We start from the raw sequence: 13,137 nt of genomic DNA, 5'->3' as shown, positions 1-13,137 counted from the left end.
TGATGAAGTGCAATGAATATGACCACCCCTCCCTCTTGTCATGGAGTGAACTCAAAGAGGGTGGTAGAGATGCTTCAAGAATTATCAAAACACCATGTAATAGTGTATGATCATTCTTGACTCAATTAACTTGGCATAAAGTCCGGCCAAGCCTAAGTAGTTTAAGCCATCTTCTTTAAGTGTGTTGATTGCTTTTAAATCAATTCTTTTAGTCATTGCCATTCATTAATTTCTTTGTCCATGGTGATGATTATGTCCTCTAAAAGGAGAGAAACACCAAATGAGAAATAATTCTCAACATGAAAAAAGGATTACACCGTTGACAATGAATCTCTGTAGAGATTAAGCCATTAAGTGCAAAACTTTAGTTCATGTATTGAATAACCATCAATCATTTGAAACAACTCTCAAATAAAATAAAATGAGTGACAACGTGATTATTAAAATGAGATAATTAAATAAGGAAATCACTTAAAGAGAAAAGCTAGAATAAACATGCAACAAGTTATACGAGTAAACTTATGAGACAACAAATAAACTAGTCAAAGCATAAGTTATTCAAATAAATTAAAACAGTCCTAAAATAGCCCCTAATAGGTAAAAAACCAACAGTAGCTAAGAGCAAATGAAAGTAAGTAAAAAAAGTATAGAAAAAGCTATGGAACAAAGCCTAAGGAGGGGCGACTAACCCCTCTAGTATCAAGACCTCAAATCATGCTTTTTGGGCCACAATTCAACTCTGAAAATCAGTATATAAAGGCAAGAAAAATAAAAGAAAAGAATACAAGAAAATGAAAGAAGAAGATACAAAAGTCTACCTTTGAAAGAGAGGTAAGCTCTTTGTTGACAAACTTGATTCCAACACCCTCAAGCTTGAGTTATGGTTTTCAAAATCTCAATCAAGTTCCAAGTCCAAGCTCTATGTTGCTAGGGTATGGATGGATGATATAGAAAAATGACTTAAGGATTTCAACTCTTTAATTTCTTATACTTAAACCTTGAAATATATCACTCTTTTAAACTTTCAACCCTTTCAATTCAGCCCAGCAGCCTCGTATTTATAGAGATTGAGCTGCATATCAAAATATCTGCTGAAATAGACAGTTGGCAGATATTTACACAATCTACTTTGAAAAGTCAAGATGCTCGGCCGGCCATCACTGAGGCACGGCCGGGCCTCAGTGTATTTCCATTGTTCCTCTCTTTCAGGTTCAATGCAGGTTGGTATAATGTTCAAAACTGAGTTTTTAGAGAAGAAATATGGTAGATATGACAAGTTGGGATTGTTTAGAGCTTGAAATCAGGTTTCTTTGTTGAGAATTCAAACCATTTACACAATATAGCCTTCATCATCGAGTGCTCGAAATCAAGCGCCTAAGTCTAACGAGTGGTCAAAATTGGGGCATCTACACCAACTTCCCATACCAGTGCATTATACAGTAGCTGTTCATATTCCTTAAACGATGTGACAATTACCTATTACACAATTTAAGGTCTATTAGAATTATGGGGAAATTGATGATAAATCCAATTTAGAGAGTATCTAAGATATTAGATCTAGTGGATATTTTTTATTGGTAAGAGATCTACAATTTGTGAAATAATTTGGTGAGAAGTCATGGAGGATATTGTTTCCAATTTTACCCCTTGACTTTTTTTTATCTGTTTGACTTTTCATTGACTATATGTCAAATTTATATCTATCTGTTCAAATTTTTTGTTTATCTATTCAAATTTTTGCTCTATCTGTTCAAATTTATATTTATTTGTTCAATTTTTTTGACTTTCTATTCAATTTTTTCCCCTTATATGTTTGAAATTTTTCTATATGTAGAAATTTACTACCTGTTGAATTTTTACACATTTCTTTTCTTTCTCTTTACTGAAATTTACTACCTGTTGAAATTTACTACCTTATCTGTTGAATTTTGCAATCTGCTGAATTTTATTTGCTCAAATTTCCCTTTATCTATTGAATTTCATAAGCTTATTTTTTCCTATCTATTTCATCATCATCATCATCATCATCATCAACAACAACAACAACAACGCCAGATCAATAACTACTCTCTCCCCAAAAAAAAGAAAGAAAGGAAAAGAAACATCAAACATATACTGTATATATTAAAATTAGTACAAAAAATAGGCTCAAATCTGTGTACGAACAGGCGGAGCATCCACAATTAGATCACCAGAAACTTTCGTTCCACTGGCAGCACCGCCACCTATCAAACTTCCACAATTTGCTTACCTTTTCTAGCTTGCAAACCTGTCATCCCAAAAACATCGAACACATTCTCCGACATTTTGGGATCTCTGATGATGATGATTTGATTTAGGGAACATTTTCTTGAAGCAGAGAGGGGAAACCACCCTTCTTGTTCTTGCGCTTTCATGTTCTTACACTTGATTCTAAACAATGAACATAGATCTGTTTTCGTTCCATGAGATTTGGATGGATCTAGAGTTTTCAAAAATGAATAATATATGTATATATATATATATATATATATAGAGAGAGAGAGAGAGAAAGAGAGAGAAAGAGATGCTCATCAGCCTCTGATCTCACCGATCGACTTAGTATTTTACTAGGGTTTCACGATCGGAAGTAGGTGATGATGATGATGTATGTTATTTAAGTGTGATATATATTATTTAATCATTGATTTTTTATTTTTGTTAAAGTGTGATCTTTGAGAGTGTGATTGTTAAGGGTTATTTTCGATATCCCTTTTTAACCGTCATTAAAAGATAATTCCATCACGCGTTTTGTCTGTGATAATAAACATTTAGATCACGAATTTTAAGTGTGATTAATAACCAATAAAACTTGAGATTGAACTTAAATAGTTTATGATTAATAATGAGATGAGATCACAGTTATATGTATTTCTCAACACGGTTAGTGCGTGTGATAAAAAAAAGGGTTCAACATCAAAATGTGACTATCAATACAGTATATAAACCGCGATTAAAATCTAAACGAAACTAATACCTAAAACATAATCAATATTATTTGTACAAAAATTTTCTTTGAATCACCACATTGACCACATATGAATAGCTAATAATCTCATATATTTCATAAATAAAAGTTGAATATTAGAAATATATTTAGAATGAAAGTTACAAAATAAAAGTTTTTTATTTTATTTTATTGTGATTACACAATAAAAATCTCATTAAAAAATAGTAAAAAATTGAAGGAGAACTCAAAAGTCTTGAATGTTCTATCTTCTTTGACCATATTTTCCATCTTTCTAAGAAATTTCTGACCTGAATAAAGAATCTTTGTTATTAGGTCCCATAAAATAAATACTCTTCAAGAGAACAAAATTAAAAGGGGGCTTTGTTTGTATTTACCTTAACAATTTCCGAGCAACCAAACAAAAATTAAAGAACTAAAGAAACACTTATATATCAGCTAACCAAAAACAAAAAGAAAAAAACTAAAAATCAAAAATTATAAATTATAAATTCTTTTTGTTTCTATTCCATTTTTTCCAATTTTTTGACCAGCCAAACAGAAAATCAATAAACATAATAATAATAATAAATAAATAACTTAAACTTTTAGACATTTCAAGTTTGGCATGTGGCCAAAAAGGCAAAATGTCAAAAAGTTAGTCAAAAATTTAAAAAGTTATCACTATTCACCAAAAGTCAAAAAGTACGGCTGCACAACTCTCAATCCTAATTTTTCCTTACACATTAATTTATACAATTTTTTAATACACATTTTTTCATAAAAAGTCAAAAAGTTAACCCAAATAACCATATTTTTTTCCTCAACTTTTTAGTCTAAAAAGTCAAAAAGTGCACTTATTTAGGACACCCCAAACAACCTTATTTTTTTTAACCAAATTAATTTTTATTATGTGTTTGGATTATAAAATCTAGCGTGATAAATATGGAAAAACCCTCCAACTTATTTCGCCGAGCAAAAACCACCCCGGCAAAGATTTTCAAAGTTGAAAAAATCCTCTAACTTACTTCGCCGAGCAAAACCAGCTCAGCAAAGATTTTCAAAGTTGGAAAAAAAAAATCCTCCAACTTACTTAGCTAAGCAAAACCCAGATCGACAAAGATTTTCATAGTTGAAAAAACCCTTCAAACTTACTTCACCAAGCAAAACCAGCTCGACAAAGATTTTCAAAGTTAAAAAAACTCTCCAACTTACTTTGCTGAGCAAAATTCAGTTGGGCAAAGATTTTCAAAGTTAGAAAAGCCCTCCAACTTATTTCGCCAAGAAAAAATCAACTCAAAAAAGATTTTCAAAGTTTAAAAAACCCTTCAACTTACTTCACCGAGCGAGAACCAACACATAAAAGATTTTTAAAGTCAGAAAAACCCTTTAGCTTACTTTGCAGAGCAAAACTAGGTGTAGATCTGTTCTAACTTACTCGGCGCTATTCAAAGTTGGAAAACCCTCAACGCTTCAAGTCCGACCAGGATGGAATAGATTTATTAATCACACTTTTATTTTGCTTTCGAGGTCCAACGTTGTGGATACGTAGTTATCAAATCAACCAACATAAAAAGCAATGCCTCAAGTAAAGTTTGCCATGAATGGCATCCTGTGATTAAAATAATATTTGATACATTAGAAAAATCACATACTTGTTGATGAAGAAATCCAACGAAAAAGATGATCAGAACCTCTACGCGATCGCCATCTACAAGATAAAACTCCCCCAACTATTGACCGGCCGAGGATCCTTCGTTGCCCAAGTTAGTTATCTTATATTATAAAAATATTTAATAGACAAATTCATAAAGAGAATTAGCATACCTCAACCCATGGCAGTGTCACCTACTTATAATATCCAGTGACTTGCGTAGCAAATAGTTTGAATGTTCTAGAAATCCTAGCAATCTCCAGTTATTTAGGACTCCTATATCGATATGATTTCATATCTTGATGAGTTTTGCAGGCTATGTGCACCGTTCAAGGAGATACAATCTTGATCACAAGGAGTACGCGTGCGACAAATATTTCTCGTACAATAATTGTATAGATTGTTAATTTTATTAATGACAAAGGCAATTAAAACGAGCAAATACAATTATTAGAATAATTTCAAATTTTTTATTTATTTTATAAATGATCTATGCATGAAAACATTAATACAAAAAAAATGAATAGATTGAATAATCAAAGTGGAACTTGTAATGGATGTACAAGTCCAAACTAAAAGGTTTTGAATCCTTTTAAAGGATTGGACAATAATATTAGCATGATTGGAGATTGACCTTTTTCAGTGATTTTTTTTTGTTGACTTTTTTCTTTTATAGTGGTTTTTAAAAATATTTTACACTTTTAGGTTTCACACAACTAAACGGAACAGCAAAGTAAAAAATAATTAAAAAAGGGGAACCCAGGCCATAAGTCCATTTTATAGTTTTGTATGGCCATAGATCCACGCGCTTATCGTTTAAGTCCATAAGGATATTCCCATGTTGATAAGGACAGTCACATGCTTTCAATCCACTATTTGTTCAAAATTTCTTCTCTTTCATCTCACAGTAATAGCAACTTTAGAGCGTCGCCGCTTCTTTTTTCCATTTCTTTCACTCCTCCTCATCTATCTCATCTCTCTCTCTTTTACTCCTCTTCGTCTCTCTCTCTCTCTCTCTCTCTCTCTCTCTCTCTCTTTGGCACTTTTAGGGACTTTCAAAGTAGTACCATTAATGGCATTTTTTATTGGGTTCACTCGTTTAATCTTCTCAAGCCACCCAAATCATCGTCGTGCTGGTGTCCATGGACTTGAAACCAATGATCCTTCATCTTCACAGTTTTGGATCTTGCGTCATTTATATCATTCGTGTGGTAATTTTTCTACTTTTACATCCTTGTCATTTACGTCTAAACTTGAATGAATCTTGAGAGGTAGATCTCGTTTTTAGGTTGATCACCACCATCATCGAAGATTAGGTGTTTGATTTGTGGATTATTGAAAATACATCTTTCTATTTGGATTACTTATATGTATGTAAAGTGTATGTTTTTCAATTTCTTGAATGTGTTTGCTTTGTGTTTAATAATGATAATAAAGAAGTGAGGTATGGATGATGTGTATGGACGTTGTGCTATTAATGAATGTAAAGTGTTCGAATATAGGTGAAGGTAGGTAATTGTGTTTCATCAAATTTCATTAGAACTTCAACAATCATCTTTTCTATAATTTCTTTCTAGATTTGAAATTTTTGTTTGTATAAATTTGCCCCATCTCTCTCTCTCTCTCTCTATATATATATATATATATATGTATGTATATGAGGACTTGAACAGATAAAATAAAAAATTTAATAGCTAAGAAAAACAAGCTTGGTGAATGTCAACAGATAGGAAAAATTAGGTATAGACACCCCATTTTTGATCGCCCTTAAGACTTGGGCACCTCATGATGAACACTTAATGATGAATTGTTACGCTATCCAAATCATTCAATTTCTTCAACAAAAGGCTTCGGTTTTCAAGCTTCAGAGCCTAAACCTTGCACCTCCTTCACCCAAAACTTAATTTTTTCTAGTCTGACCACTCAGAGGTCTGCTGGCCAAAAAGTGGCTGGCATGCCAATTTTTATTGGGCGACCATCCCTCTCCATGGCCAGCCGGCCATATCTAGCGGCCAGCAGATATTTTGCTGCCAATTGTCCCCACATGTGCATGTTATGCACCAGCTGGCTCAATACAGATATTTCCGATAGAGGAACCTGTTTTTCTATAAATAAATGACCATTCCTCATGGTTTGAGGTTAGAAAAGTTTGCCAAGAGACAAAAACTTGCCAAACACTTTCCCTCTCTATTTTGCAATATACATACACTATACATACACTTCCTAAACCAAAATCTTGAGGCTTCTTGCTGAGATTATTGAGCCAAAATTTCAGCTCTTGAGGGTGAACACTTTGTGGTTTGTGAGCCAATGAACATCCTCTCTTCAAGAGGTATAGTTTTTACCATCTTCACTCTTATTTGTACTACTTTTCCCCCCTCTTTTTCACACTGTTTTAGACTATTTTTTAGGGCTGAAACTTGTGATTTAAAAGCTACCAAAGGTGGAGGGGTTAACCTCCATTTCTTGAACCTTATTCCATAGCTTATATCCTTGTGTTTCTCACTTGTTTATTTACTTTTAGCTACTGATTTTCAGAGTTTTCAGAGGCTAAAACAGGTGATTTTAAGGTCCAAAAAGTGGAGGGGTTGGCCACCCTTCCTTAGGCTTGTTTACTAGCTTTATTCTCCTCTCTTTTTGGTTTACTTTTCCTAACTTTTCAACAAGATTCTAGCACTGTTTTTGCTATTTTGGGGTTGTTTTAATTGTTTATTTAAGTTATGCCTTGAATGCTATGCTTGTGATGTAAAGTCCTCATGGATTTAGAGGTTTAGGCCTTACACACCAATCCATTTGAGTTAATAGCTTTTCATTCATTATTTTTGTATAAATACTTGTAATCACATTTGTATAATCATCTCTACAACCTCCCTTCTTTCTTTTTTTTCCTTTGATGAAGAGGTGTATCCAACACTAAACTGTTGCTCAAGGCTTGAGAAAGAAACTTTCCATGCTTAATGGTTTAATCTCTTCGGAGATTCATTACCAAGTCATTACATCTCTCTCATGCTAAGAACAACCTCTTGTTGGCCACTTATCTTTATCATTTTTTGCACTTAGCGGACGTTAGTCATCACTCTTGGACAAAAATGGATTAAGAATGGCAAGGTAATGTACAAGAGGTTAAAATTGGAATAAAAGTGGTAAAAAAAGAGTAATAAAATTGAGTTAAGTTCAATCGGATGTTATATTGAATCCATTGATTCTTGAATAACTATATACTCTTTAGTGATGTTAATGAGTCAAGAAGCAATGTCTACCACTTCCTTTGAAGTAACTCCATGATAGGGAGGAGGTGTTGTTGGTCTTTTATTTCCTTCTACTTATTGATCTTTTGTCGTATCGGTTCATAGATCATCATGCAACAACTTTGTGATAATTGATGGTTTGTGAATCGATTCTACTCCTTCCTTGATCAGTTTCATGATACGGAGAGGTAGAAAGGATAAACATCCTCTAGAAACACTCTGTTTTTGCTCTGTTTCAATTCTGTGGTAGCAAGGTAGTACTCGAAAATAGTGGCCGGCCGGCCACCTTTATGTCCAACCGACCACTTCTGAAGGCAGGCCGACCACCATTGTTTATGCAGGCAGTGTCTTTTTTATGGCAGAATAGAGCATAAATTAGGACAAAAACAGAATAATTTTCTAACTGCAAATAGAACAGATTCTGGCAGTAAAGCAGAGAGGTTTCCGGGAGGATATTCTCGTTTATGCGCGTGCGACGCTTCACTACCCGTGGTCCTTTAAAATTAATGCTTTGATAGTAGTATGTTTAATTAATTAGATTCGTTCGAATTGATAATAGCTAGTTAAATTAGTTAATTTGGTGTTGTAATAATAATTAGTTTAATTAGGACATTCATTCGGACCTTCCCATGTGAGGGCAAACTTGTAATATTGTATATGTTTTCCAACCATCATTCTTCCTCCATTTTATTTATTTGCCTATGATGATTGCATGTAGTATGATATTTTTGGTCTATATCATTACCATGACTTGCATCTATTTTGGCATGCATAAGGATTTGGCTCATTACCTTTGATAGGCATCGATTATTTCTTGCTTGAATACATGTGCTATCATATGCCTTGAATTAATCCACATGGCATGTTAAGAAGCCGAATCCTAGTAGTTGCATTTTGTATGTGTTGCATTAGTCACTTGCATATAAGAACATGCATTTTTCGAACTATTTTCTCCTATTTTGGCTTGCCTCAATTGAGTACTAAGTGAGCATTTTCGCTTTAGCATATTGCATGAGAGTTTGTGTTGTCATATCAAGCATATTACCATGAGACTAAGTGCTTATGTGAAATATTTCTTTGAATACCGGTGAATGAAGGTTATTTTGCTTAAATTAGAATTGTATGATTAATACATCTATGAACTCACTTTTTCAAACAGCACATTCGAAACTCTTTTCAAACAAAGCATGAAATCAAAGCATTCCAAAGCGAGTGACTTTCTATATTTTTGTGCCTCACATAGTGAAGTTAGCATTAATAATCAGAATATACTGTACATAAAAATCACATCATGATTAGTAAAGGCCGATCTTTGATCGGGTGAAAGAGGTGCTCAATTTATGATCTTCCTCTCTCATACCTAAGTTCCCGAGCTAAGACATTTGGTTATGACGGATAAGTAGCCTTTGGCATGAGTCACGGGTTTCTTAAATTTTCCAAAAATATTTAAATGGCGACTCTGAAATCTGGCAATGCAGTCCATTTTTGGCATCTCTAATGATAAATGAATTTTCTAGGATTTGCCGGATTTGGACTCTCATTTGTTTAATCTATTTTTGCTTGGTGAATTTCAACAGATAAATACAAATTTGAATAGATGGGTTCAAAAAATTAAACAGATTAAAAAAGATGTGAACAGATAGGTTAAAATACAAATTTCAACAGATAAGTGGTAATGTCCTTTTGACCAAGAAATTTCCAATAAATGTCCTTGTGGCCCTAATTGTTTAACCTTGTCCATCATGACTTATAGGTGTGAAAGTAAGGATTTATCATTAATTTTCTCTTAAAAAATTTATTTATTTATTTTTTACCTTTTAAGCTCTGTTTGTTTTGACATAAAATATTTTACAATTTTTTTTTTCTTGCAAATTGATTTTACACAAAAAATATTTTTATTTTTATTTTTCGACGTTTCGTTGACACTTGAAACAAAAATATTTTATTGCCTAAAATATAAAGTTTAATTCAATAAAGTGTCATTTATAACTTTTTAGTGAGTAGATAATTATTTGAAAAGACTAAATGTGTTGAAAAAATAGTAAGTGAAAGTCAATTTTGTAAAAAATGACTTACGAAATTTTTAAAGGTAAGTCATTTTTAAAAAAACGATGCAAAAATATTTTTTAAGGAAAATATTGGGAACACAACCCTTAGATTTGGATTACCGTCGTACCGCTTGATCCTCCTTTCACTTCTCGGTGTTAGGTATAAGAGGTATATTAGGTAGTCTTGCCGAAGTAGCCTTTTGACCAATCGGCCTAGCTGCATATAGTAAAGCCTTAGTGACTATTCCAACTTAGGACAAGATGCTCACCCGCATGCAGAATTTTGTGAAACTACGTACTTGAAGTAGCGGAACCCTAGTTCATGTCAAAGCTAGGACAGGGTAACCCTATTTAGCTCTCTTTAACTAGTATGCGCTTTATAGTGAAACTGTACACTTCATATCAGTGGTACAATTGGTATCTGTTTTAGGGCAGAATTCAGTGGGGAGTATAGTCCTACAGCTTTGATCATATCTATTCTAATGAAATCTTAGCTGAGGTGTTTTCCGATTTCTGATCTTGTTGCTCTTTCTTTATTTCTTTTGCTAGGTAGTTTAAAAACATAGTTTCAGAAAGTTTTGATATCCTCCAAGTACTCTAGACCCGTGTTAGAAGACTATGTAAGGTCGGAGATCTTGTTTGGCGACAACTAGTGTTTGTCTCACTGTCATCAGTTGCACGGTGAAGAAGGGTCAGACAAAGTTCACAAGTTTAGTTTTTTCGAAAATCATCCCTCAGCTCACCTACATTCAGTTCACCTCAAACACAGCCATCTATTCCCAAAATGGCTCAATATCCACCATCTGATTGGGAAGAAGTACTACTTCATCTGCAGCAGTTAATTGACTCACTCCAACACGACGTGACCCGTCAAACTGAGGTCACAACTAGGTTGTAATAACAATAATAGCAACCAGCTGCAGCTTCTGCTTCGCATATACCTAGCGTGACTATCCCCACACCTGGTACCACTACCAATGCTGCTATAGCTCAGGATCTACAAACTGAGGGTGTTCCGGTTTTTCCCGTCCAGGCAGATCCCATTCCAGCACAGACATCTAGAGCCCCGGTTTACCAAACTGAGGCACCGTTTGAATTTGAGGTGAACCCAACCATGCTCAAAGTCAACAAGCTGGAGAAACTGTTTAAGAAAGCACAGGGGGTGTACTCCATTCAAGATATAGAGGATGGGTATACCGAATTTGCGATTACTTTACCAGAGCGGTTCAAAATGCCATATATTGACCTCTTTGATGGCACTGGGGACCCAATGGTACATCTACGGCTGTTTTTAGATATCTTACGACCAATGGGTTTGACTAGACTGCAGAAGTTATTGTTCTTCGACTGAACTATGTCAAGTATAGCTGTCATTTGGTACGCTAAGTTAAAGAATTCTATGAAGCAAAACTGGAAGGAATTGGCCGAGTCTTTCATTGCTCAATACTCCTACAATATGCAGATCAAGGTCACAACTTGTGTTCTTGAATCAACACGTTAGTAGCCAAAAGAGGGTTTCTCTGAGTTTGTAACTAGATGGAGGGCCAAAGAGTCAATGATGACCACTCGACCCTCAGAGAAAGACCAAATCAGAATGGTTGTCCAAAACCTTTATGGCAAGCTGCTGTAGAAAATGATTGTTCTCTCCGTGTTTACCTTTAAGGAACTTCTTGAAATGGGGGTTCAGATCAAAGACGCAATGAAGTAGGGAATTATCACTAATGACAAGGACCCAACCAAGAGGCCTTTTGTCAGTAGTTCCAATGCTGCTGGGAGTAGCATAGCTACGAGGCCGTCAGAGTGAGTGTTGTCACCACAACCAAGACCGTCGACCCCTTTGCTAACATAGGCCCACAAACTTCCAACCTTACCCAACCTTCGGGTAAAACTTTCAACTAGCTCTACATGACTTTATCTCGAGCCATGCAGGTGTTAATAAAAAACGGGCATCTGAAACCTCTCGAACCTCGACCACATCCAGACCTCCTTCTGTCCAAGCATGATCCTACCAAATACTATGCTTTCCATCAACAGCACGACCATGAAACAGACCGGTGCTTCCGCCTATGTTATGAGATTCAAGATCTCATCGACAACAAAAGTCATAACTCCACCCCGAAAGCCAAATGTAACCACCAACCTACTCCCTGTCCATAACCAAGTCCCCCTACCCAGAAATATCCACCCCATATATACACTACCACCCACCTTCGACTCAAGCATCTATATCACCCCTTCCCACCTGCCAAAGCTAGTATTGTTCATCCTTGATAACACAGACTTGTGCATGATGAACACATCCAACCCACAACTCGAGCCTCACAAATCTGTGGTGACAACATCTGAGGAAGAGGAGGTTTTGACCTCAGAGGGAAGTGTCGGTCTGTCATTGGGAATTCTTGGGGAATCATTTGACCCAAGCCACTACATTGTTCCTGTTACTCAAAATAGGCCTGAGGTAGTACTGCCAACTTCCGTGGACATTAATGTGGTTAGGAAAGATGACCCAAGCTAATGGTTAGATAATCTGGCGAATCTTGAAGAAGATTTGGACAACTTGCAATTCTTCGATGAACAGGAGCAATGCAATGTACAATTCGGTTGGTTTGATTTGAGCTTGTCGACTGACAACAGGGGGTAGTTGAGTGATGAATCAAACAAGGAAAAGGAAACCGGAGTTAAACCGGAGGAAAAGCAAGTCGGGGCAGCTGTAGTAGCTGAGAAAGTTGAGGAGAAAGGGAAAATGCCAGAGGATAGTGCGGAAAAACAAACCCAAGATTTGGGTGTTGTAAAAACTCCAGACGTTGAACGGGAAGCTGTGCTGGGGCAGTTTGAATAAGAAAGGATCAACAATAGTCGAAATATCACAATATCTTGTCGTTCTGAGGGGGATAATTGTACCATAAGATTGATCCAAGTTGAGCCGGATAGCTGTTTGTCGGCGGCTGATGGTGAGTGGTAGGAAGATAGCGACTTGCATGTTGCCCATACAGACAAAGACTAGGAGACCATATCCCCAACAATACTTAGTATGCGGAAGAAATAGACCACCTCACCTTGAGTGGACTCTACATTTGGATCAGGCTGAACCCTCAAGAAAAGATCGGGAGGTTGAAAAGGAGAAGGAGAAGGAGAAGAAGCTGGTCCTGAAGCAACTCAAAAAGATCCAAACCAATATATCCATTTGCGGTCTCCTTACGGATTCGCGAGTACACTGACAGG

The sequence above is a fragment of the Camellia sinensis genome, chromosome 1 (genome assembly GCF_055761805.1).
Source record: "Camellia sinensis isolate YWXY chromosome 1, ASM5576180v1, whole genome shotgun sequence".
In the NCBI taxonomy this organism is placed as follows: Eukaryota; Viridiplantae; Streptophyta; class Magnoliopsida; order Ericales; family Theaceae; genus Camellia; species Camellia sinensis.
This window is presented reverse-complemented; position numbering follows the sequence as displayed.